Source organism: Lontra canadensis, unplaced genomic scaffold (assembly GCF_010015895.1).
Source record: "Lontra canadensis isolate GAN:19392208 unplaced genomic scaffold, GSC_riverotter_1.0 scaffold41, whole genome shotgun sequence".
Lineage (NCBI taxonomy): Eukaryota > Metazoa > Chordata > Mammalia > Carnivora > Mustelidae > Lontra > Lontra canadensis.
In genome coordinates, this window is record NW_022631035.1 from 2666580 (window position 1) to 2693220 (window position 26641).

A 26641-nucleotide genomic window follows, 5' to 3' on the forward strand; every position below is an offset into this window, starting at 1 on the left:
TTGGATATACTGGGTTACACAAAATATGTTATTAAAATCAATTTCACCGCTTTTTTTTTTTTTAACTTTTAAACTGTGGCTTCTAACATTTAAAATGACCCACGTGGCTGGCATGGGATTTCTCTTGTGCAGGCTGGTGTGAGCCGGGGTCCCCCGATCTCTCCCAGCCTTGATTTCCTTCCTCAGGTGCCCCAGACCGATGCTGTCGGAGTTGATGGCCTTCCTCCTGTTCAGCGTTCACAGCGCTGGGGAGCCCCTTTCCAGTGCGGACAGGGCAGCTCAGGAAGTCAGAGCAGCTGCCCTTGTGAGAGGTCCCAAGCTGTCTGTCTCCAAGTTTGTCCCAGCTAGACGCTATTGGAGTTTTGGGGGAAACACCCTCCAGCTTTGTAAATATCCATTTAAAAAAAATAAACCCATGATTTTGCCAGCCTTCATTAGGGAGCTTATAAAAGCCTCTCACAGAGAGGTCTTGAGCATTGTACACTAGGAAAAAAAAAAAAGTGCAGGCACGGAGGGTTTGAAGGCAGCAGAGAACGTATTTTTGTTCCTGGAGAAAGAAATGCTAAGGCGCGTGGCGGCTCTGGAGGAAACCTGAGGCAGGGCCCACCAGGGGCGATGGGCAGGACGTGCCACATGCGAGCATCAGGGGGCCCTGACTTGAGGGCGGAAGAGAGAACGCAGGGGAGCCTGGGGAGCAAGCCCGGGTTTCTCCTGCAGAGCTGCCACGGTGGGGGAGCTCTAGGAGCCGAGGATGGCAGGGCCCGGGGCCTTGGGGGCCGGGTTTTCTGCTGACGGGAGTGCAGGGCTGCTGTGGCTTTGCTGCGCACGGGCTCCAGGGTCCAGCGGGAGGACCCACGTCCCCTGCACGCTTCCTGGTCTCCAGAGGACCTGCAGCACGGAGAACAGAGCGGCTGCCTCAAGAGGCCGGGCCGACACCCTGCGCCCGGGGCCGAGGCCCAGGAGCCTGGGTGTCTGGCACATGGTGCAGGCTGGGCGCATTGTAAGACCCTCTTATTTTTATTTTCCCATTTTGACACTGTCCTTCACTTCCTCTTCCGCGCTCCCCGTTAAGCTGTTAAATCACTCCGTTTATTTAGTGCGAGTGTTTCTGAGAGCTCATTTTTATCTTGGTGAAAGCCAGGCTTGCTCATGGGCACATAATGAGATTGCATAAATACACCCTTAGCTTAGAATCTAATTTATTTTTCCTGTTCATTATGGGGTAGAAGGCCATTATGAAATGTATAACTTTTTTTTTTTTCTTTTTTTTTTTTTTCCCAGCGCTGGAATTGAAAGGCTGGGCTTCGGCTCTTTTTATTCTGATGATTTCGTCCTGATTCAATTTGAAGCCGGTTAGAGCTCAAACACGGCAACGTAATTGACAAAGATCGGTGTGGGTTGTAATGCTAATGTCTCGTCTGTGGCTTCGGCAAGCCTCGCAGGCGCACTGGGTTCAACAGCCATTCCACCAGAGCCTACCTGGGCCTGCAGAGTCACAGGGCCTCGCGCAGAGAGCCCGGAACTTTCCGTGGCCAGTGGTCACATTCTCTGGCAGCAGACAAGGGCTGGCGCTCTAAAGTGGGGTCCACGTGGCACATGCTGTGTAGGAGGACAGGGGACACAACTGACCCCAAACCCAGAAAGGCTTAGGAATCCCTTCTAGAGCATCGCCTTGGCCGCTGCTTGTGCAGCAGGGGGCACCCAAGCTCTAGGAGCAGCCTCTGGCCTGGCCAGGGTGGCCCTGGCTCCAGCTTCCTGTCCTTGGCCCTGGTTGCCTCACTGTGACAGCCAAAGAATGATGGGGAATGAGGTCCAAGCGCAGGTAGGCTGCCTCTGGGAGCAGTGGCTTGGGGCACTCTGTATGAGGTTTGGTGCACTGTGTTCTGTGCTGGGGAAGAGGAAGACAGAGGAGCTCCTGGCAGCTGGAGAAGGTCACAAGATGCTGACCTTGGCTAAGATGTGGGGCATGACCCTGCATAGCAAACGGGCCAGAAGCTGGATGCCACACGCCTTGAAGAGGGGGTGCCAGCCTCCTTCCACGGTGCACCTCGCGCTCTGCTCATTGATCTCCCTGAGTTTGCCTACGGCTTTCCATGTGCCCAGCAGCGCCAGGCTCGGGCAGAGTCCGAAAGGCCGGATCCCGCTGTAGGCGCTCACGTCTCCCCAGCAGGGCAAGTTTGGAGACATCCTGACTCTCAGACAGGAACCGTACTGAACATCAGCATGTGCGAGTCGAAATGCGGTCCAAGTCAAAGACCGTTCTCTTAGAGGGTGGCCAGTGGCGATCAGAGCGGCACCAGGAGCGAAACACCATTACGGATGTGGCGGGCTCTCGCGGTGGCTAGAGGACAGGGCTTCCGGTTCGGCTTGAGAGGTCTGGGGTGGTGTTCTTCTTCCCATCCCCTGTAATTAGGGTTGCCAGATAAACCCGGGACACCCAGCTAGGTTTGGAATTTCAGATGAACAACAAAGAATTCTCCGTAGGAGTATGGGCCAAATACCGCCCAGGACATGCTCATATTGAAACAAACTGTTCTGAAATTCACACCGAACGGGGCATCCTGTGTTTTTGTTTGCTAAATCAGCCCTACCTGTAACAGCACGGGAGGCAGACGGGCTTTATTTCAGTGTCATTTTTGGAGTCATTTAAAAAATTCAGTCACATGAATTATAAAAGCCTTGACTTATTCATTGTATTAGTTCTTCCAAGACAGAAGCTTCTAAAGTGAAATGAACAGTCTGCTTGGCTCGTCCCCAGATCCAGCTCCTGGGGTGACCTCCAGCCTCTGCTAACGGATGGAAGTGCCCCTCCCGACCCTTCCCCTTTGCTCACGCCGGCACGCTCATGCGTGTGCACACATGTTGTTCCCGGTACTTTCTGCCTTTTTGGAGGAAATCCCAGGTAGAAGTATCGGGATAAAAGGTACGTAGATCTTAAATTTTAACAACTACAGCTGGGTCACTTTACGAGGTTGGCAGAATTTACTGATCTCTCTGTCCTGTGTGGGAGTCCTTCTTGCTGCACCCACGCCGATGTTGCTTATTATTATTTCTTAAAAGGTTTGATCATTTGGATTTCGACTCCTGTGGACTGTCTGCTCATCTCCTTTGTGTTGCGGTGGACTCTGTTCTCGCTCACCTCCGGGTGGTTTTGACGTGTGGGCCATACGATAGCTGTGCTTTGACTGTTGAGTACCGTCTTGGGTCTTCAAACATGGTGAAGCTTCTGGGTGGGAGCTGAAGCCTCTTGGCCCAAGCCTCATCCCATGAGTGTCCCCGTGGGGCCATCTCTGGGGACATCACACTTCATCTCTGTTATCACCGTGACACTAGCAGAAAGCCTCTGCCTCCCAGCAGACCCGGCCCGGCTCCCATCTTGTCATGTTTGAGGGACACGCCTCGTCCTTGGCAGAGCAGACGGGAGTCCCGTGGGATGTTCTTGGCTTTTGGTTCCTCACTCTTCCCACCTCTGTATGCGCCACCTGGGGGTCTCTCCCCCAGAAAACAGTATGACAACGTCCAGATGACTACAGTATAATGTCAGAACTATCTCAGACATCTTCCCTGAGGCCTTAGTCGGCCAGGTGCCATGACAGAAAGTTCTGGAGGCTGGAAGTCTGAGGTCAAGCGGGGAAGCGCCTGTCTGGCTCGCAGACCAGTGTTGTCTGGCTGGGTCCTCGCATGGTGGAGAGAGCCAGCACTCTGGTGTCTCACCTTACAAGGGCACGAATCCCACCTGGGGCAGGGGCCCATCCTCACGACCTCATCTAACCTGATCACCTCCCTAAGTGCGGTCTCCAAGTACCCTCACACTGGGAGTCAGAGCTCTACCACGTGAACCTGGGGTGGGGGGGGTAGTGGTCAGCCCTTCAGAGCTTTGACGCTGTTTCCTTCCAAAGACATCATGAGCCCGAGGAGCTCTCTTTTGAGTGTCATGTCCTGAAATCAGAGGACGTTCTCCGTTTTTTTGATATTGCAGAATTTGGATTAAAAAGGAAAAAAAGGTTGGTTTTTTTTTACATCATATTTTTCTGTAATCGTATAGCTAATTTGTTTACAGAGGACGTTTTCCTATTTAGTGCTTAATTGCAATGTTCCGTGTTGTAAAATTTCCCTCTCCTGTGCTCAGCTGGCTATTCTTTGGCTAATTCAGCTATTAAAAAATGATGCTGTAGAGAGATACTTAGTGATTTGGTAGGAGACACAGTTAAATGGAAAAAAGTTACAAAATGGAATGTACAGTATGATCCCACTTGGTACCAAAAATATATATTCTATGCATAGGAAAGTCTGGGAGGGTATATATGCTGAAAATGTTAACAGGAGTTATTTTGGGTTAGTGGGATTATGGGTTATTTTAAATTTTCTTCTTTTTGCATATGTGTAGTTTCTAAATTTTCTGCAGTAAATATGTATTACTTTTATAATAAGGACAAAATTATAACTACGGATCTTGCCAAGGGCTTCTCAGACTCCCTGACCAGAGGGGGAGTGGAGGGGGGGAAGCCCTCCCTGTGCTGTTTGGGTCCCATGCTCACCCTGGGGTCCCCGGGGGCCATACATCCAGAGCTGCCGTTCCCCTGGGACCCCGGGCTGGGCAGAGCTGAAGCTGGTTTTCTCTAGTGTGGAAGTGACCCCAGACCCCTTCCTGGCAGGTAGGTTTATGATTCTGTGCCTCTAGTCCTTCCCAGTCCATGCCAACGGGAGAGCTGGGGGCGTGTCTGGAGGGGCATGGCCTCAGTGGTCCAGGGGTGCCTGGGGCGTGGCCTGAGCTGTCCAGGGGCGTGCCCAGGGGCGTGGCCTCGGGAAGATGTGGGGAGCTTGGACAAGGTCTGTTTCCAGCTGCTGGGAGGAGGGCTTGGTTTCTGGCTCCCACCAGTGGGTGGGGACGGTGGGGAAAACGGAGAGCTCAGCTGGGTCTGCCCTATCCTGAGGTTGTCCTACAAGGGAAACAAAGGGCAGAGGCTGTGCGGTAGAGTAGAAACAGTGTGGCCTGGTGGGACCCCAGCTCCCCCACCGACTGTTTCTTAGCTGCTCCTCTGAGCCTCAGCCTCCATCATCTGGAAAAGGCGGGTGATGCTGTGAAAATAATGATATGAGGAGGGTCAGGTGTCTCGCATGGGGCATGAAACATGTCACGTGCTGAGCCAACATCCATTCTCTTTGAGGAACGTGTGATCTGGTTGGGGACTCCCAAAATGTACACCCATGGGGCCCACAGGTAGAACTTCTGCGTGTCAGGTGACATTCAGCTCGGGTGCCCAGAGCTGTTTCAGTAGGAGTCACCCCTTCCCAAGACACACACGTTTTTGACAGTTACCTGATCGAAGAAAGCTGGAAGCAGGATGGGCTCCTGCAGCCTTGCTGTGTCCCAGGGTTCCAGGTTACCGTGCGGGTGATTTGACAGTAGCCTCCTCTGGAGAGGGCAGCAAAGCTGTGTGCCCTGCACCCCCTTTCCAGCATCATAAGATGGGGGACAGAGGCCAGGGCCCCAGGGTTATTCCCAGCTGGTCTGTCCTGTAGGGGAGGTCCAGGAGCAGGAGGAGGATCCCTACTGTCCTGAAAGTGTGGGCCTCCGTCCCTGACCTAGGCCACCTTCCTCCCTTCTGACCCCCCAGAGGTAGTGTGCTCCCCAGTCTGCTGGCTTTGGACTTGGGTCTGCCCGCTCCTCTCCAAGTGCGCAGCGCCAGCACCGTCACCAGCCTCCCTGCCTGAGCTTTGCTCCTGTTTCTGTCCTGCATCGAGAGGCTGTCTTCCCACACCAAGGCCGCTCATGCTGAGAGAAATTGGGCGTGGTCTGTGGAAGTGCCGAAGCGGGCGCTGTAGCCTTCACCTCGGCTCTGCCCGGCTTCCTGGAGATTGAGGCCTGATACGGCAAAGCCCGGCCGTGATCGCTCAGAGCACAGGAGGACCCGCTTGAACGGGTGTTCGCTCAAGCCCGTCACCGGCGGGGGGAGCTGGGCGGCCGAGCAGCTGGCCAGCGTCTCTGAGAGGAAGGTGAATCGCTGAGAACATGATGGGATTTACAGAAACTGGTTTGACACAAATTTTCAGGAATCCATCTGGGCTCCATGAGAGGTAGAGCTAGTCCCTTTTCTGGATTCCCGGGAAGCTTATGTTCCAGGGAAACTGGGTGTATCGGCTGCCAAAAGGGGCTTTATTTTTAGCCAAATGTGAGAAAGGGAAGGGGGGCCACACGGGTGGGGGCTGAGGTCCCCTTGGTGGGGGTGCTGGTGGAGGGAGTGGTGAAGGGGGTGGTCCTCAGGGCCAGGGTCAGGACTGGCCTTGGGCCTGTTACCTTTTTACTTTTGGGAAAGATGTTCCCTTCTGCGAGCTCCTGCGTGGGCTGGGATGTGATGGTGCGGCCCCCAGTGGGTCTTCCCGACTCCTCCCCCAGCCCGCGCGAGGCTGAGCACCGAAGCAGCCAGCCATCACGCGTTCTAAATTTGCAGGGTGCTTGTCCTTCGCTGGTTGCTCAAAAGTGAAGCTGCCTGTGACGAGCAGAATGCCAAGGCTGGTGTGGGGCATGGTGGCCGCCAGCCCCGCGGCCCCACCTGCTCGCCGGTGCCTCCCTCCTCCGTGCCTGCTGCGGCCTCCTCGCCCCCCCTTGCCCTCCCCCGACCCCTTAGTGGGATGGCTAGCCAGCAGCGTGAAGCCCCTTCCCCTAGATGAAGGCACAGACTGCTGGGGACTGAGAGATAGGGTCTGGGGTCTTGGAAATGACAGTGGTGCTTCTCTGTGCATCACCTGTGGGGAAGGAGCATGCTGGTTCCTTTTTCCTCTCCGCAAGAGCCTGCTAAGTCCTGCTCCCCTCCCCACCTCCCTGCCCAGCTCACCACCAAACCCCCTTGCTGCTTGGAGTCTGCCCCAAGAATGGACCCTCTTTTGAAATGCAGATGTCCTTAGGGGAGCTGCTCCCCAAGCTCAGAAAGGCCCCAACCTCTGTGGCCCCCTGACCTTTGCACACACTTCACTAGGGTGCACTGTGCTGTAACTACCTACCTGGGCATTATACCCCGAGGATTATGTCTGAAGCCCTGGGGCCCACACAGGCCAGCATGGAATGATTACGTGAAAGAGTGAGCCCCTGGGACAGACCATCACCCACCCTCATCTCTCCTGCCCTGGCTTGCAGGACCGACTTGCAGGGCTGGCTTGCTTCTTGGTGCTGAGTTTCATGGGTAGGGTTCCGTCACAACCTCAAAACAAAATATGGGCAACTCAGGCCCAGGTGAGTGAGTGCTGCGTGCCAGGCTGAGGCATGAAGCGGGGTAAGGCAGGGTTGGTTCCTGCCCATGGACATTTCATAGTCTGCTGTGGGGCTGGACCTGTCCACGGTGCTGGGAGGGTGAGTGTGGGGGGCTGTGTTCACAGCGAGCAGAGGGCTGGGGTGGCGACAGGGTGAGGGATATGGCATGGGGAGCTGCCACCTCCCCCTCCTCTGAAGCAGGCACGCCGAGCAGTGGCTTGTCTCAGTCTCCCACCCCCACCCCACCCCGTGGCAGGAGGGGCTGCTGGCGTCTTGATGCACAAGACCCAAGGGCCGAGGGGCCGGAGCCCCGCACCCCTGCCCTTTGCAGACAGAAGGCCATGGACAGGAGAACAACAGAGTGGGATTCGGTGAATGGGTCGAGGACAGCTCTGTGGATGGGACCATGGGGTGCCCAGAGCAAGAGCCCGTGGGGCAGGGGTCCCCGGCTGGGTGTTGACCAGTCACTCTTGTTGGCTCTTGGAGAATCGGTTGTACATGTCAGTTTCCCTAACTTTGGTCTTCATTTAAGGGTGTTCTGGTCACTTGTGCTTTTTTTTTTTTTTTTTTAAAGATTCTATTTATTTCAGAAAAAGAGAGAGAGAGTTGGGGGAGGGGCAGAGGGAGAAGCTGACTCCCCGCGGAGCAGGGAGCCTGACTGGGGACTCCATCCCAGGACCCTGAGAGCATGACCTGAGCTGAAGGCTGACCCTTAGCTGACTGAGCCCCCCAGGCGCCCCGGCCGTTTGGACTTTTGTCTTTATTCTGGAATTCTCTTCGTTTGGCTTCCCGTCCTGAATCACATCAGGAGCGTCCCACCGCTGCCTGGTGCGTTCCCTCCCCGGAAACACAGGTGAGTCGGGCGCTCAGTGCCGGCGCCTCCCGCTAGCTTGGCCTCCTGGGCTGGCCAAGTGCCCTGACTTCGTTGCTGAAGTTTCTCTCCGGGGTGGGTGGTGATGCGGCTGGCCTGTTCCCGCTGTCTGTGGGGTGCGTGCAGTCTTGGGCTCCCGTTACAAAATCCCCTCCCTGGGCTTCGTTCCAGTTCCGTCTCGCTTCTGTACGGTCGGGATGTTCAGAGCAGGCTTTGCAAACCTCTGTCAAGGGCCAGGTCGTCCGTCTTCGAGGGCCAGAAGGTCTGTGTCACGGCAACGGCCCTCGGACGTGGGCGCGGAAGCTGTCACAGATCAGACATAAAGAACGGATACGGCTGAGCTCCAGCAAGACGGTTTGCAGAAACAGGTGGTGAGCTGGGTTTAGCGCCCATCTGTGGCTTGCTGCCCTGTTCCAGAGTTGCCAGGGACGCCGTCTCCCCTCTGTTGGGGCTGAACTGTGTCCTGGCTCTCTGTTTCTTTCTCCCTCTTCCCTGCACCAGGAATGCCCCTGGGTGTCCCCCAGCATCTCCTGCAGGGGTGTCTGGAGGTCTGGTTCACCATCTCTGATGCGAGGTCCCTCTTCTTGCACAGACTTGGGTCCTCCACTGAGTTGGTGGCCACTGGCCTCCCCTGACCTTACACCAAGCCCCCACCTCCCTTTCGCGGGCCACCTCGGTGCCCACTGCCCTGTGCATTTTTGTGCCGGCCACCTCCGGCACAGGGCACCTCGCTGGTGGCCGGCTGCGCTGCCGCCGCTCCCACTGGACACCTGAGCCTCTCCTGCAAGCAGAGAGCTGGTGTCGTGACTGCTGGAAGGGTAGGTTCGAAGGGACCACTCTCCGGCTTCTCTTCCCTCTTACGGGGGGTGGGACTTTGCTTCCCCATCTCAGGTTCAGGGCCGCCTGGGGGCCAGGTGATGGGGCAGGAAGGGGACAGGAAGGGGCAGGAAGGGGACAGGAAGGGGCAGGAAGGGGCAGGAAGGGGACAGGAAGGGGCAGGAAGGGGACAGGAAGGGGACAGGAAGGGGCAGGAAAGGCAGACCCCTGTTGGGTTTTGCAGCATCTTGTCCAAATAAAAAGAAGATGGGCTTTTTTTTTTTCCCTTTAAGGCTTTTTATTCTGAAATAACTGTAGACTCAGAGGAAACATCTATGCCTGAAATCCTGGGCGCGCCCTTCACGGGATGAGAGTGAGCCTCGTGGGCAGGAGTGTCCGTGGGGGTCCCGTGAGGTCTGGGAAGCAGGTGGATGGGGTTGGCCTGAGTGACGTGCTCACGCCCATGTGCACCCGCTCACGCCCATGTGCACCCGCTCACGGTGCGACCTGAGTCAGTGCACCCGCCTTCATCCTGCCGGGTCCCCATTGAGCACCTGCCCCGAGGCCCAGGGCACTGAGGGCACAGTGGGCAGTGGAAATAGACCCCCTGTCCCTGTAAAGGCACAGGTGGGAAGGAGAGGTGCCGGGGACGTCACCCTGTGTGCAGCAGGGGACAGAGTCCACAGCGGGGAGGTGTCAGTAGGACCACACTCCTTCTGAAATCTCTGGAGGAGAAGCCCTCCTCGCCCCTCTGGCTCCTTGGGGTTGCCGGCAGTCTGTGGGGCTCCGTGGCTCGTGGCCGCCTCACTCCAGTCTCCTCCCTGTGCGTCTGTGTGTCCTCTCCCCTGCTTGTAAGGACACCGTCCTAGTGGATTGGATGCCCACCCTACTCCAACATGACCTCCTTTTAAGTTATATCTTATTTGCAGAGACTCTGTTTTTATTTTTTTTTTAAGATTTTATTTATTTATCTGATAGAGATCACAAGCAGGCAGAGAGGCAGGCAGAGAGAGAGGAAGGGAAGCAGGCTCCCTGCTGAGCAGAGAGCCCGATGCGGGGCTCGATCCCAGGACCCTGAGATCGTGACCTGAGCAGAAGGCAGAGGCTTTAACCCACTGAGCCACCCAGGTACCCCAAGACTCTGTTTTTAAATAAGGTTGGATTCGAAGGTTCTGGGAGTTAGGACATCATATGTGTTTGTTTGTTTGTTTTGGTAAGTTGGGGAGAGGACACAATTCAACCTGGAGCAGATACTGAGCAGGCAGAAGAGGGGACAGGATTCCATGTGTCACTCGGCTGGGACCCCTGCTCCGCACACCCCCACCAGCCCCCTGGCCTGGTGGAGCGAGGTGCTGCCTGAGGCAAGCACACTCTCTGTTATCGTGGCTGCCAGCACTCCAGGACCAACTGGGTTTGCAAAAATAAAGTTGTATCATCTGCTGCATGTACCGCTTCCCCTAAAACAGGTTATTAAGGGGAAGTGGGGAACATGGAAGCAGATGGAGGAGTCCTAGATCGCCATAAGGTGCCATTCGCATGGCTCAGAGGCTCTGCGGTGGCAGCAATGTATAGAAATACACATACGTAAGCCCTGGGTTGGGAAACAGAGGCACACTGATCCACCACGAAAATAGATGTGAGAGGGACTGGGCTGGAGGGAAGGGGCAGGGGGTGGGGAGAGGACAAAAATGCAGATCTGGTGGCCCGGCAGCCCCACAGGCTCAAGTGTGCGGCCGCCCTCCCCGTGGTGTCCTGCCTCGCCTTCAGACCTCAGGGCTGGCGGGTTCTGTAATATGCGACGGCGGGATGGGTGTTCCCAGAAGACCTGGCTTTTCATCCGTCTCCCAGAAGGGCAGTTGCGTGGAAAGAAGAGAGAAGAAAAAGAAGGTCACGGTTGCCAGCAAGCTGGCTTCCTGGTGCCGGCGGGAAGGAGGTGGTGTGAGCCCTCCGAGGCCCCAGGTGCAGATGGGGGCCCGAGAAGAGGGGCTGACCCGGGCACAGAGCTAACCAGTGGGGCTGAGAAGAGACAGGTCCTGCAGGGGGAGGAGAGGGCAGGCTCAGGACGCACAGGGCCGTGGCTGGGGAGGGGAATTCCTGATCTTGGGATGGGCACTGGCAGTGGGGTGGGCAGGCACCCTGTGAGTCTGCCAGTGGTGGGTCCCGCTGTGCCCGGTCCCCCTGCAGCCCGACCTTGCTGTGGCTGCAGTGCTCCAGCAGGAGGGGCTAGGCCGGCATCACACGGAGTGAGTCCCTGTGCGCACAGAGCCCTCTGCGGAGAGCAAGGCGTGCTCACTTCCCCAGGACCGTGACCGTTCGCATCATACGTGCTGGGCGGCAGAGCCCGGGAAGGAGGCGGTGTCCATTTTGTGTGCAGCCGCCAGGCCCTGGTTTAGCCGGGGCAGATCCACCTCCGGCCTCCCGTCCCTCCCACCTCTGCTGCCTTGCCGTTTGCCTCTCCCAGTGGCCCCTGCCGCGACCAGCCTATACTCTCTGCAGGTCACACACTTATTTTGTGAGCCAGTTTGGTAGTGGTGCTGGGGGCCGCCTCTCGGCCGGGCATCTAGGCCACTCTCCTGTCATTGTGCGGTCCGTGCCTGGTGATGGTGCCCCTGTAACTCCTGGGGCTTAATCCCCAGGGAAGGTGACAAACTATGGCTGACAGTCCTGTCGTCCCCTTCCTTGGGGAAGGCAGTCACTTGGCTCCATGCCACAGTCCGGTGTCGTGGACAGGGCTGACCTCATCACCAGCCATGTGAGTGCTGCCCACTGCCCCCTGACTGAGGCGGCTGCTCACTACCATGGGGATGCGCTCCCCTTCGTGGCGCCGAGCTGTGGCTGAAGGCACTGCTGGGGGGCTTCACTCCCCTGCTTCCCTGCTCCAAGGGCCACGTGACTGGCTCTTTTTGAGGGACTGTGGGTGGCCGTGATACTTGTCACTTCCGGGGAAGGGGTTGGTTGCCGGTCGGGGGGGGGCGGTGCAGCCCTGCGCCTGGCAGTGGCTGAAGGATGCTGGGAGCCACAAGAAGCCAGAGCCCTGCCTGGAGGCAGCCATGGCCTCAGTTCCTGTGTGGAGGCCGGCCTTCGAGCGTGGCCACCTTGATGGACATGAGGTGCGAAGACCAGTGTTTCAGCAGCTGTGGCGACCTAATGAGTCCACCATTCCTTGGGCTTCTCTTCCAGCTGCAGGTCAGCAAAGTCCGTCCTGAGTGGGAGGCAGACCCAGTGTTTTACCAGTTATCTCAAGAGATTGTGTCAAAAATCTAAGTAAAAATGAGTCTTCACCTCTTGATTTGAAATTTATACACTCAGGGTGTATACTCAGACAAGAAAAGAGATTCTCATTATAAAAATCCAAGCTTGGAAAATCGATAATGATTGAGATGATAATGCGCTTCCCACAGAAGCCCAGCCAAGTGCCTCTAGACACGAAGCTGTCGGCAGACACGAGAGCTTTTCAGCTGACACACGTGTGACGCGAGGCACGGCAGAGGCACGGGTGGTCGTGTCCTGTTGGTGAGGGAGTGCGGCTGAGCTCCACGGGTCAGGGCCCTCCGGCAAGGCTGGGGTCGCAGTCTAGAGATGAGGACAGTGGTCTCATTCCCTTTCTGGTCAACTCATCTGGAACTTGGTGAATCTGAGTCAGCGTGACCTGGGGCTGTGGAGCATGGTGGTGGTCCCGGTTTCCCAGCTCCCTGGGTAGGCGGTGGCCCAATAGCTCCTGCCACCTGACGCCCCGGCCCTCAGCTCTGTGGCTGCGTCATCCCGGAGGGTGATCTAGTCCCCCCCAGGGACATCTGGCAGTGCCTGGAGACATCTTCAGTGGTTGCGGCTTAGGGGGTGGTGGTGGCACTCTGGCATCTCGAGGGCAGAGGTCAGGGATACTCCCCCTTACGGTGCCCAGGACAGGCCCTGTCTTAGGAAGTGATGGATCCCCAAATGTCTATTGTGCTGAGGTTGAGAAACCCTGACTTGCAGGGGCGCCCGGTGAGGTGGACAAGGCCCTTTCCATGCTTAGCCACCAGGAGACCATTCCTGAGGCCCCGTGGCAGGCGCTTGTGTGATGGTAAACGGTGGGCAGGAATCCTGGCCATCCCCGTCTGTGTAGACCCTGAGCACATGGTGCCGGGGGGTATTGTGTGGGGTGCTCTCTGCTCTGAGGCACCAGGCAAACTGGGGCTGCCCTCACACGGCTCCCCCCACAGAGGTGGTCACCTCCAGAAGCACCGCTGCCCTGTGCCTGCTCCGCACCGCGCGTGGCCGCCAGCAGTGTTAGGACAGGCGTCCCGCACGCCGCTGGGGCTGGGAAGCGCCTTTCCCCAGCAGAAGTGGATGTCTGGGGAGGGGGCTGTGGCTGCACATTTCTGGGATGTCACCCCACGGAAATCCAGGGCAGGCCTCTGTGCTGGCCCTGAGAACGGAGGTGTTTCGTTGTTGTGTCTGGGAGGCTGGGGCGCCGGGCTCGGGAGAGGGGAGGCTCCATCCGATTCGTGCCGGCCTCATGCTGAGACCGGCTGTAAATCCTGGTTCTAGGGAACTGGGCTCGGAACCCACAGCTTGTCTGCCGTGTGTTGACAAACCTGCCCAAACGTCGCTGTACACAGCCCTTTCTGTCGCAGTCCCTTTTATCCAGATGGAGAGCAGAACCATTGTATCAGCCCAAAATTGGGATCCTGAGTCCCCCTCCCTGGAAAAGGGGTGGGAGGCCCCTGATCGCAGAAGGGGGTTCTGGAGATCATTCAGTCCAACTCCCCGGTTTAACGGTGGGGAAACTAAGGCCCAGAAGGGAAAAGCATCAAGGGAGTCAGAAGAGCAGGACTCAAGTCCCAGGCTTTTGTCTCCCAGGACAGCACCTCTGTGCCCAAGAGGTGCAGCCCTGTGACCCCTCAGGTGTGCCTGGCTGTTTGTTTGGTGGCCCTGAGGCCAGGAGGGGAGCGGAAGATGGGGGTGCGGAGACTGTGGGAGCCAAGCGGCGCAGATGCTGGCCTTGTGTTGTCCCTTCCCAGACGAAGGGCAGTCAGCAAGCCGCGCGGGCTCGGACGGCCTGACTTGGATCACGTGCCTTTTCTCAGTCGTGTTCGATCCGCGTGCTGTCTGGGCCCCACTGGCAGGCCGCCGTCTCCTCCCCAGTCATGCTCCTGGCATCTGGGCCTCAGCCCGGGGCTCAGTGGCTCCTGATCGAATGAGTGAGTGCTTTCCTTGGTCACCCCTCTCTATCAGCTCTTGGGGACACCGGAGACTCTGGAGAGACCAAGTCAGTGATGAGAACATCGGCCTCTTGCCAAAATGTAATGGACTGAGTGTGACCAACCCCCAATTCTTACGGTGTGGTCATAACCCCAGGGTGATGGTATTGGAAGGTGAGAGGTCACCTCCCAATGGGGCTAGTGTCCTTATGAAAGGGACCCTAGAGAGCTCCCTCACCCCTCTACCCCCGTGAGGACTCAGCGAGAGCAGGGCCAGCGGTGCACTCTGGCGGAGCTGGTGAACACGCGGGACCCCAGCGGGGTCTGGTAGTGCTTGGTGACACTTCCTGTCATGCTTGAACACCTTTAAACTTACAGAAAATTGGGACAAAATGCACCTAACATAAAACTGACTCTGTCTGCCGTTGCCAGTGCACAGTTCAGTGGCCTCAAGCACATTTTCGTCGCTGTGCGACCATCACGCCCAGAACCTTGTCATCGTTCCAAACTGAGACTCTGTTCCCCATTAAACACCAGCTCCTCATCCCTCCCCCGGCCCCCAGCACCCCCATCCTACTTCCTGCCTCTCTGAATCTGACGACTCTAAGGGTCTCGTGTAAGTGGCTTCCTAGAGTGTTTGTCCTTTTGTGCCCAGCTGACATCCCTCAGCATCACGTCCTCGAGGCCTGCCTGTGCTGGAGCGGGTGTCAGAACTCTGTTTAGGGCTGGCACTGCCCGTCGTTGGTGCCTCGTTTCCCCGTCAGTGGACACAGCACTCTTCCTCCTCTCGGCTACTGGGAATAATGCTGCTATGAACACGGTACGTAAACGTCTCGAGATCCGACTTCAGTTATTTTGGGTCTGTACCCAGCCGTGGAAGTGCTGGATGAAACGCTTACACTTTCTGTTACGATCTGTTACTTCCATGTCTGGAAATCGGTTACTGCAGGATGTGGGGGACACAAAGGTAGGACGCCGCTCTGCCCCCCATTCCCATAGCCACGGAGGGGTGAAGCTGCTGCCCCTGGGTGTCTCTCCTCAGTCCCCTCCAACATCCGAGTCTGGGTTCCATCTCTGTCCGCAAGATGTGTGCAGCTGTAAGTCTCCGGTGCTGACGTCCCAGCTTCCCTGGGGGGAGGGGTTCGAGGAACACAGTCTCACCGGGAAGGAGCGAGAGGAGGTGGCCATCGGCGGCCTTGCTTCTCCCTGCTCTTCCCGCCCCCATCGCTGGCTCAGACGTTCTCTGAGCACTTTCTATCCGTCACTTCTGGGGGGCGGGGCCGGGACGTGGAACTGTGTTAGAGACAGTTCTTGGCCTCAAGCAGCTCAGCGTTTAATGAGAGAGAACATGCATGTCCAGGAAGTAATGCCGGGGGGATGCTGGCAGGGGCAGGGTGCACCGAGGGGAGCTGGGGAGCTGCTGTGTGCCGGGGCTTCTGGGAGCAGGTGGGCCCTGGCTGTGTCAGCAGGGCTCGTCCGAGATTCTTCTCAAGACCAAGGGGACGTCACTCAGGAAGCTCGTTACATAACGTGGCCCTCTCTTTGGATAAACTCCAACCGATGGTGCTCTCTTGCCGGTAGCTGGGCTCCAGCATCCCCGAGGCAAACCCCAGAACCTCTCGGGAAGGTGGGGTGTGTGTGTGCGTGTCTGGGTGGGAAGACCTGACTTCAAAAGGACAGAAGACCTCTTAAGGCGCCGAAATGCATCCTGAGAACAGTTGGGGGGACAGACGGATAAAAGGTAACTTGCGGGGTGTCTCAGCCGGTGCCGGCCGCTGCAACAGGAGTACCAGAGACGGGGCAGCTTAGACACTGAGCGCTGATTTCTCGCAGTGCTGGGAAGTCCAAGGTCAAGGTGTTCGCAGATTTGGTGTCTGGTGCCGGCCCTCTGCCTGGTGCGCCGGCTTCTTGCTGTGTCCTCCCTAGCAGAGAGACGCCATCTCTTCCTCTGTGGGTACTGACCCTGTCGTGTGGGTTCCCCCTCAGGACCCAGTCATCCCCCAAGGCCCCAGCGGCAGGAATGTGTGAATCTGGGGGGACACACACATTCAGTTCATAGCAGGTGGCCCCACAGGGCTTCTTGCCCTGATGTCGGCTCACGGAGTCAGGAATTCGTGGCCAGGAGAAGTGGCGGTTGAGGAGGGAGAGACCCTTTACGCTCTCAGTTGCAGGGCCGGGCTGCACGGCGCCTCTGAGGTCAGGACAGTTTCCAGACGGGTGTTGGGAGTATGGACAGGAGTGCAGGGCCTCAGACACTTGCCAGCGTCAGGGGCACACACACGTGTTAGGAGTCTTTCACACGTCCACATTCCGTTTCTGGGGCCGGCCTCCCCTGTGTCCCGGGCCGACCCCTCCCTCACCCCTGTGGCTGAGGTCGGGGCTCCGGCGGTGGGGAGAGAAGCGGGAGGGCTTCCGGCCCTGCTCCTGGTGCGGTCACATCCCGTGAACGCTTGGACGTCGACTTCACTGTAAAGGGCATTTGGCTGTACAATTAAAGGTTAAACTCTACTGGATTTTTAATGACCGGAAATCATTCACTTACTTATATTAGTGGAGGAGTAAATGGAGGAATCACAGACCTAGAGTCCCGGTAGGGCTGTGTAAAAACACTCACTGCTCAAGGTGTTCTTTGTCTGGTGGGTTCTGCTGGCGTGTGATGAATTATAAAATGAGGGGTGCCCAGGCATCCTGTCATCGCGCTTCAGGAAATAACGGAGCACGGGAGTTGCTAAAAATGCCCCGTCTGAGGGCGCTCGTGTCTGCAGGCAGCGTGCAAGTCCTGAGATGGCCTCGGGCCCCTGCGCGGGACAGCGGTTAGGCAGCTGTGGGCACGGTGCTGTCGCCAAGAATGTCGCATACGCTGATTATCTGCTTACATGGGGTCGTGTCTCAGAACAGTACCACGTTGCTGCCACGTCATGGGACACGGGTTCCCAGCCATCGCGAACGCAGGTCGGCGGCAGGAGGACTGGGGCCCCTCTGCTCGGAGTGGCTGCTGCGGTCGGCATGCCCAGAGCCGAGGAGCCAAGGGTCATGGGGCAGGTCTGCCCGTAGAGGAAGAGGCATGGAGCAGGACGCTGGCCGCCCGCCAGGAGCCTCCACACTGCCTCTCCCTGGGGGAGAGTGTGGGTTGGTGATGCCTGGTCTAGGTGGTTTCCTGGCTGTGGGGCCCTGGCCCAGCATCATGGCCTCTGGTGGCTTTCCCGTTTGCTAATGGAGGGGGCTGGGGGTCTCCAGGCACGGTCCGGCTCTGGGAATCTTGGGTTCTAGGCGGGAGGGCTGAGCTGACTTGCTTGTCTCCCATTTGGGGAATTGTCCCTTTGACCTCCACCCCGGACAGCCGGCTGCTCTGGGGGGCTGTGCTGTTCCTTCGGCTGGCCCTGGCCCCGGGCTCCCTGCTGCCCACGGGGCACGGGAAGGCCTTGAGCGTGTGTGTGTATCTGTGTGTGCGCCTGTGCACACATGCCTGCACGTGTGTCTGGACGCGTGTGCACATGTGTGTGCGTACATGGCCTTGGTGCATTGCGTGTGCACACGTGCACGTGTGAGTGTGCGCCTGCACCAACGGGTGTAGAAGAGTCGGGGTGAGCAGTGGGCCCCTGGCTGGACCTGCTGTGAAGGGACAAGCGGAGTGTGATTTGAGCGCCGCCCTCTCTGTGGGTCCAGAGACCTTGCCCACATGAGCACGGAGGCGCTGGCCGTCATCAGTCGGCCTGGAAGAGGCTGGCTGCTGGCCGGCATCTGGGGCGGTGAGGTCCGCGCAGAGAGGGTTTGAGTTTGTGTTCCTGGTTCCTGCCAGGAGCGCTTGGGGTGGGTGGGGTAGTTTCTTTGCTCTGCCCTGAGGCTGCTCCCTATCTCAGCCCAACGCGCTCCTTTTCGCCCCGCTGCTGTCCGGGGGACAGAAGCCCTTGGTAGCTGCTCTGCACCCCCCCTCCCCCGCCTCTGGCTGGTGGGAACCAGCCGCGGTATCTGCACTCACTCCGCCTGCGCAGGGCAGAGCCTACTTGTCCTGCTTTGGACCCACCGCCGGTGAGCCCCTCCCCTGGGGGCAGAAGTGAGAATGAAGCCTGGGGAGGGGCAGGCGCTGACCGGGCTGGGGACACCATCCAAGCCTGTGACCCACGGCCTGCACGTTCTTGGATCGCTCCCTGACTGTTGGCCTCATTTTCTTCAATTGCGTGGGGGAGTCGTCGTCTTTTTAAAAAAATAATTTTATATATTTACCTGAGAGAGAGCACAAGCGGGGGTCAGAAGAAGAGGGAGAAGCAGACTCCCCAGTGAGCAGGGAGCCCGACGTGGGGCTTATGCCCAGGACCTCGGGATCACGATCTAAGCTGAAGGAAGATGCTTCACCACCCGAGCCACCCAGGTGCCCCACGGGAGGGTCTTCCAATATGCCCTGGGTCCCCCTGCCATTCAGGGTCCCTGGAGACCACCCGCAGGCTCCCTCATTCTCTAGAAGGACTCAGAGCTCAGCAAAGCCCTACACTCCCGGGAGGACAGTCCATTACAGAGGAAGGACGCAGGCGGAAATCAGCAGAGGGAGGAGGTGTGTAGGGCCAGGGCCGGAGAGACCAGGGCCAGGAGTCCTCTCCGCATGGAGCTGCCTGGACGGGGCTCAGCTGTTCAGAACGACAGCAAAAATGTGCACAGTGTGTTGCTGATCGCGGCCGCACACCTGAGCTTTGGCGCCCGTCTTTCCTGGGTCTCAGGCAGCACTGAGCACACATGTGGCTGACCTCAGCGTGCAGCCCCTCCAGAGTCGACCGGGTACCACGCAGCCCACAGCCCCCAGGTCAACAAAGACGCTCTGTGTGGACAGGCCCGCCCTCGGACAGGACCTCCCAGGAGCCATGACCAGACCTTTATTTCTCGACAAGGTTCGTGCTGTCCTGTGCGCGCTCCAGTGTGACTCTGACCACGCAGACAGGAGAGGTAAAGGGGAGGCCAATCCAGGGGAGAGACGGCCACCCCTCTCTCCTGAGCACAGGGTGGGGAGGGTGTGTGCAGGGATGACAGCTGGTGCAGGAGAAGGGGCTGAGCCCCAGAGCACAGGCCCCTCTCTGTCCCTTCCGTTCTGTGAGGGGCTGTGCTCCCTGGGCCTGACTCTGGGCTGGCTGGGCCGTGAAGTCAGGCCTACGATGGAGTAATGTGTAGTTTCAGGAGACTGCTGGACGCGCCTTTGTGTTGCCCGTCACCTGGCTCGCCTCTCCTGCTTTGCTTTCCCCTTCCACCGTCTGTCCCTTGGCACCTGCCTGCGAGCATGGCGGGAGGCCTCCGTGCAGTGAGTGAGCCCTGGGGCGGCCGTGGGGTGCCTGGGCTCCCAGGGACAGCCCCATCTGCCCAGAGGGCTCTCTGCCCTTCAGGAAAGGAGTGGAGTAGAAGTGGCCTCGCTCCTTCCTGTTTCATGCCGAGTTCAAAGCTCAGCCTTCCCCCCCACTTCCAAGCTGCTTGGTTAGGAAAATCTGTTGTGGGGGTCTGGTGCCTTTAGGGGACCTGCCGGCACTGGGCTTCTCTGGCTCGTTCTGGCCCAGCACCCTGAAACGCCTCTCCCGAGGCCGGCTCCCTCCTCCCAGGTGCGTCTAGCCTTTGCCCCGGCTGCCCCGGGCCTCCCTTCATTCCATTTGTGCCGTCTCTAGCCTGCGACGATGGGAAAATGATTTTCCAGATTGTTTCTCTTGAAAGCAGGGAACCAGGAGCGTGACTCACCGGGCCTGGTGCCAGCCGCGTGGCTGCTCTGCTCTGTCCTTTCCTCACTGGATTCTCACTATGGCTCGTGAGGGGGTCGGGGGGCAGGCCATGTCGCCCGCAGCTCCTGCCCTGGGGAGACTGAGGCCTTCCTTGTTCTTCCTTCATTCAGGGAGGGAAGGTCATCCTTCCAGGGCTTGCCCTCTGAGCCCTGCCCTTCCACTGTCGGGAGAAAAGGTGAAAACCGAGCCAGCTCACCCGCACACCACCAGTCCTGAGCCCTCCCGCACTCCAGGGACCCTTCCACTGCATTTCCCGGCCCAGGTGTGAACCGCACGGACAGGCCTCTGTCCACAGGAAGGGGGACCTTGGCCCGGCCAGCCTGGGGGCTTCAGGCAGGCGCCCCCTCTTTCCCTGGCCTCCCCCGTCTCACCAACAGCCTCACCTTTAAATTCTCCAGCTGCTGTAAGAGGTTTTATATAGTCCGTTGGTGCCTTTAACGAGTGATAGATCACTTTCATTGCTTTGCCTTGTGATTAATTTCCCATAATAGTCCTCTCTAACGCCAAGGCGAGAAGAGGAGAGAGAGAAAAAACCTACATGATCCACTTTGTGCTCGGAGTATAAATGAATTAGATTTAATTTCTGTTTAATTGTTTCCATAGCTCAACCTCTGCTGACTTCACAGGGTAATTTATTTTGCAGTCTTGGGGAAAAGGAGGCGGGCGGGAGGGGGACACAGAGGCCGCAGCCGAGTGGGCTGCCCGTGGACACTGTTTAATTACACCTGATAGCCTTATCTCCTTGTAATTATTGGAGGCTCCTTGGGTTTCCCAGCGGCCTGCCGTCCGCACCAGGGATCAATTCGCGGCCAGACCTCGGGCCAGCTGCTCCCAGGACGGCCAGGCATCTGCAGGGAGCGTGGCGTCGCGTCCCGAACAGCACAAACAGCTCCTCAAGTGGCCGGTGGGCAGGAAGGCTGGATCGTTGTACCGTTACAAGTGGAAATTTCCCGATGTCACCGTTATGCTGAGGAATCCGCCAGGTCCCCCAGTGCACTAATGCAGCCGCTCTTGCCCGCGCTCCCTCCTCGGAGCCGCGGGGGTGTAGCCGGCCGTGGGGCGGCCTACCCTCTCTGGAAGGTGGTTCTGAGGCTTGTGTAGCCGCTGGCACTTGCTGGGAGTGGCTGCCACAGCCCGCCAGGGCGTCCTGCACCCACCGTTCCCGTCTCTAATGCCATTATTGTGGCAAATGCACGGGACCTGAAATCGACCGCTTTAGGCGCTTCCGGCGGTCTGCGTCAGGGCACGACGCACATTCGCACTGTTGTGCGGCCGCCGCCACCGTCTGTTTCCAGAACTCATTCGTCTTCCCAGACGGAGACTCTGTCCCTGTTAACCAGGCCCCCACTGGCCCTCCCCTGGTGCCTGGTGCCCCCACTCTACTTCCTGTCCGTGATGTCAACGACTCTGGGGAACGTCGTACACGTGGTGGACCATGTTTGTCCTTGTGTGGCTGGCTCATCCCGCCAGGCGTCCCGGCCTCCACGTGCACCCACACCGTCGCAGGAGCTGGCACTCTGCTCCCGTTGAGGGCGGACGGGTACTCCGCTGTCAGTGCGGGTGCCCACGTTTGGTTTGTCCTGCCGTGGACGCAGGTGGGCCCTGGTGGATGCTGGTTGTTCCAGGGTGTTTCCTGAGAATGCATTTGGAGGGATCTGGGGTCTGTGGCCCTGTGCAGGGAGTCTAAGCCTCCCACCCATGTCTCCTGAGCCTCTCCGTGGATGGCCTCCAACTTCTGGGCTCGCCCAGAGCTGTGGCTGCCCCCGGAGCTCTGAGCCAGCGGCCCCGCTTCCTGGGTGAGAGCACTCATGATGCCGCTCTCGGAGCCGGTTTCGTTCTCTAGTCCTCACAGTGGACCCACAGAGACAGGATAGTGTCTCCGTTTACAGGAAACAGGTCAGTGGAGATGGGGGATCTGGTCAGCGTCCCTCTGGAAAGATCAGTGCCCTGAGCCCACGTCTTCTGGATCCAAGAGCCTGTTGTGTTTCTCTCATCCAGCACCGCCTGGGTAGAATCAGGAAACCCGCCATGCCCGGAAACCTCTGTGTAGCCCCGGACGCTGCTCTGCGACACTCCACTCACCCAGATCCCGGGGCATCCGGCTGGAGCTGTGGTGCCGTTGGAGGCATGGTGGGTGTCCGTCCCTGCTCCGGGGCTCTCCATGGGGTCTGGAGGCAATAGTAGGGCCCGGAAAGGGACTGGTCATTCTGATAATAGGTCACTGCCTCTGTATTTCAACGTCTATCGTCCTAGACCAAGGTACAAGCTTATGAGGAGCAGAAACGTATCTCATTCGTGCCCCCAGGGATGGACCCAGAGGAGAAGCTTCAGAAGTGCTATAGACCAGAGAAGAGGGGAGGGCATGGGTCCTGCTGCCTGTGACTCGGTGGCATTACCACGGAATATGGAGAAAGCAGGCAGGCTTTGGTGTTAGGTCTGGGTCTGCAGGCCCTACTTACAGGGGCGTTAGGCAAAGGGGGGCGGAGAGGGGAGGCCATGGGTGGGAGGCAGGCTTAGCTACACTGAGAGGCCTCCCCTCAGTTCCTAACGAGGATGATCACATCCCCTCCCTCATGAACGATTCCTCTCAAAGGCCCTCCGCAGGGGGACTGTCCTCCGGGCATGGCCATTTCTCTCTTCCCTGTCGTCCCTGCTGTGTGTGCCGAGGGAGACGGCTCAAGGAGAGACCTCACGGGCTGCACGTGGGGAGGCAGGACAGAGACACACAGGGAGAGGGCGAGCTGTGTGCCTCTGTGCCCAGGAGGGGGGCTTCGGGCGTACAAGGGAAGGCGGGGGCTGGGGAAGGGGTAGTGTGGCTAGCAGGCCTGCTTTTCCTCAATCCAGTGCCTCTCCCTCCTCGCTTTGTCTCTTAAACCCTGCGGGGATGGCAGTATTCCTGGCAATGGAAATAGTTCATTTTTCTTCATTTGTTGTGTTGAGTGTTGGCCGTGTCCAGGGAACGCTGGCTGGCCAGAGTTCGCTCACTCTGTTGTCCCAGGAAATGTTCTTGGCTGTGGGCACATGGGACTCTGGGCTCATGGCTGGTCCAGGGCAGGAGACCTCGGCTTTGGTCCCGGAATGGGTGCCTCTGTGAAACCTCTGGTTTCTGGAAGGAGCCCCTGCAGAGTGTGTGTAGCTGGGTGACGGCTTCCCGGTCTCTGAAGCAGGGTGGTTCTAGAACCTACCTGGGGGGCCAGTGTGAGGTGGGAGGGCGAGTGGTCTCTGAGTGTGCTGTGTGCGGGCTGGTCTGGGGTCTCGTGGGTGCAAGTCTGGATGTCCCCGCCTTGGTGGCTTGTGCCCTTGGGAACGCTGGGCTGAGCTGGCCTTTAGGCTCCTGGATGTGGGGCCTCAGCGTGGTGAGCAGATCCCGACAGCCCCTGAGGGCCTCCTTGGCCTGGTTCAAGCTGGAGGTGGAGGAAGCACGTGTAGGGAGCGGTGGCCCCTTCCTGCCCCTCTGAGGGAGGACCCTGATTGGTCTGGCTGAGGTCCCAGGCCCACCTGTAGGCCAGTCAGAGCGCCGTAAGGATTGGAGGGCTGTTTGGGTAGGAAGGAAGAAGCAGGGGCCGTTGGTACCAGAGGAAGATGGGCAGGCAGGCTAGACAGCCCCAGGGGACCGTGGGAGCAGGCACCCTGAAAGGCAGAAGAAAGCCTCCCTGCAGGAAGGGCAGTGGGCGCCGGCCCCGCGAAGGTCGGCCAGGTGGGTACGTGCGTCGTGTGCCTTCTCTGAGGTGGGAGAGCCTCTCCTTCCCGTGGACAGCGGAGGACACTGAAGTGGAGGAACACTGTGTGGCTCATGTGGCCTGCCTGCGGTCACACGGCTGGTGGGCTGGTGGGCTGTGAACCAGAGGCCCCAGTCTGGGGACTCCCCTGCTGGTGCGGTCTCACTGTGACGGCAAGGGTATGGCCGTGGCAGCTGTGTCCAGTGGTCACGTGTGTCCAGGTGCCGCTCCCTGGACGTGGCCGTGATGCCTGCAGCCATGGCACGTGCTCCCCAGCTGGGGTCACGTCTTCCCTCCCCCGCCCCCATCCCACGTGGGCAGACCTCGGGTCTCACGGGGGCCTCCCGGGGCGGGCCTCACCCCCAGAGCCTTGGCGCTGTTCCCATTCCATGTCTGTCTTCCTCTGCAGGGCCAGGAGCCTCTCCAGCAAGATGTCGCCCCTGGATTGTCCTTGCGTCCCAGCTTCCAACACAGGGTAGCTTGATACCTGAACGGTAGCACACGTCACACTGTGTGTCAGCCCTAGACGCGCGCACTTGCCATCCTGTTGGTGGGCGGGGGTGCACCTGTGCGCCTGCAGACTCTCGCGCGCCCCCTCCCCGTGCGTGCTCAGGGAAGGACACACCCCAGCTCCAAGCTCCTTCCGCTCCCTCTGCCGCCTGAGCAAGGTCTCTGTTGGACCTCACACCCTTGTGTGGATGGTGACAGTCCTGGCGGGAGCCTTTGCCAATTAGCAGGGGTGCAAGTGTTTCCCGGGGTGGGGGAGGTGAGAGGCCGCCACCGATTCCACGTGCTTTGGCAAAGGGGCTGAGCTGTGGCTCCTTACACACGCGCCGGCCTCTGCTTCTCCCTCTTCTCAAGGAGCCACTGCCCAGGGGCCCGCTCCGGCCTGGGGGAGGTAGAGGGAAGCCTGCCCCTCCCCTGGGGCTCACAGGTGCTCTGCCTGAGGTCCTGGCCCCCCTCCCCTCCCCTGCGCCTGGCCAGCCCGGTAACTGCCAAGAGGAAGAAGCTCGGTGACAGATGCCAGGGAAACGTACCCACTGTGGTCCCTTCCATTAATCACTGGCTACCGGGGCACCGGGCCCTGTTTAAGACGCATCAGTGGTTCGAGGTGAGCGCCGGCACACCCAGCCTCCCTGTTAATCTGCTCCTCAGAGACAGGCTACCGGCCTGCTAATCACTTGCTGTAATTACAGCCCAACTTCGCACGGGGAATGCTAATTGATGCTTTGATGGAGGGGCTGTGCGCACACGGTGTCCTTCTCCTGTGGCCCCCAAATGCCAAGGTCATGGGATTTGGCGGGGCTGATGGCGCATAGAAATGAGCACAGAGGGCGGGGTGGCGGGCTGCCAGCCGGGGCCACGTGCCTTACCCCTGCCACGTGTGCTGCATGCACGCCAGACCAGGGTGGGCCACAGTCTGGAGTGAGGGCCAGGGCTCGGCAGGCTGGGGCTCCCGGGTTCGGAGCTGAGCCCTCCAGGAGCCGGTGGAGAGGACCTCCTGGCTGCCTATGGGACAGCCGTGGTCCTTCTGCCCATGGGACAGGCTTGGTGGCTTTCCTGTATACCTCTGTCCACACCAGACAGTTCTGTGTACCACTGGAGACTGGGCTGGCTGGTGGCAGGGCCGACTTCTGGCTGTCCCAAGCTGTGCAAGGCCACTGCGGCCACCACTTGGGGACTGCAGGTAATTTTATGGCTGCTCCTTCCGTGGACGTCTGCCATCAGCTTTGTTTTTCTCCCACTATAAAAGGAGTATGTGCTTGGTGGACATCGGCCATGTCTCTCTGCTCAGGCTTTCATGCCCCGTGGTAGGATGGGAAGGATTTTGCTGATTCCGTAGTGCAGTGCTCATCTCAACAGTGGGAACAACAGGCTCAGAGAGGGACAGAGAGGCTAGCTGGGGGTCCCTGGGCTGGTGGAAGTCCTTCTGGGACCAGGTGCCTTCTTCTGCCTGGGACCCTCTCCACACTGCCTGGAGCCGCCCACCCCCTTGAGTGGTCGTGCAGGGCCTGGAGGGATGAGCCGGGTGACAGGGACAGCCCCCGGGCTCCTGCTAACACCGTGGTGTGGATGAGCCCCACCAGGCCTGTTGGTGAGATGCCACCCTGCCCAGGGCACCCCTTACTGTAAGGGAAGCTAGAAGCTTATTGGGGCAGGGAGCCAGGGTTGCAATGACAGAAACATCCTCATAATCTGTTTGTGGCCCTTTAGGGTCACAGGGGCCTGTGGACAGGCAGGGGAGTGTCAGGAGGGGCTAGAAAGGCCTGCCTTGTCCCTGTCGCCAGCTGACCTCCGCAGGTGCTGTGTGTCCTGTGTGGGCTGCCCATGCAACAACCAGAGGGGTCTCGCCCTGTCCTCCCCTGCACCACCGTGTTGACGTCTTCCGTCCTTGTTCTGTGTCCGGCTTTTGCAGGACCCTTTGCCCCTCTCCCCAGAGGTGACCTCTGAGATCTGTGGCATGCAGGTCAGGTGTCACTGGAGACCCAGCCAGGTGCTCTTAAAGTCACTGCCTGCTTCCTGGGGTTCTGGGTAGGTTGGCCTGGGAAAGCCCAGGCAAAGGTGGATTTCGGGGCACCCCAGGTGTCTCAGGGACCCTGAGGCTGAGAAGGTGCCTAGAGGCTGCTGCTGAAGGTTGAAATCTGGGGTGCTCAGGGGAAGTTAAGGACTCCAGCGTGCCACTGTCAGGGTGGGAATTGCTAAAAGCCACTACCACTCTCACTGTGCGACCCCGCCCACTGCGGTGGCCCTGCTGCAGTAGGCCTTCTGGGGGACTGGCCAGGCCAGGGCAGGGGTGCCCGCCTCCACCCCAGCACCGTCATTAAAACCCTGGTCAGCTTCGGCAGAGCCAGAGTGGTGCCGGGAGGCCTGCGGAGCACTGCTGCGGGGTTACTGCAGAGAGGAGCACGGAACAGAGGGAAGGAGGGAGCTGAGGAGAATAACAAAAAGGGAGTCGCTGGAGGGCTGGGCGGCCGGAGGGCCAGAGCCACCACCCCTCCCAAGCAGACACAGAGCCAGCCCCCTCCCAACCAGACACGGAGCCCCCCTCCCAA

General features: G+C 59.0%; 1 protein-coding gene across 4 annotated transcripts in view; it reads left to right on the forward strand.

Moving 5' to 3' along the window:
- Positions 1-26641, forward strand: part of RBFOX3 (RNA binding fox-1 homolog 3) — a 405667-nt gene that overhangs the window by 57840 nt on the left and 321186 nt on the right. Inside the window, exon 1 of one of the 4 annotated variants that reach the window (XM_032870454.1) lies at positions 6024-6078. The exons of the other annotated variants lie outside the window; for them this stretch is intronic. The gene's annotated coding sequence lies outside the window, so the exon portion shown is untranslated. Of the gene's footprint in view, positions 1-6023; positions 6079-26641 lie in introns of those variants that run through there. 4 annotated transcript variants of the gene reach the window in all.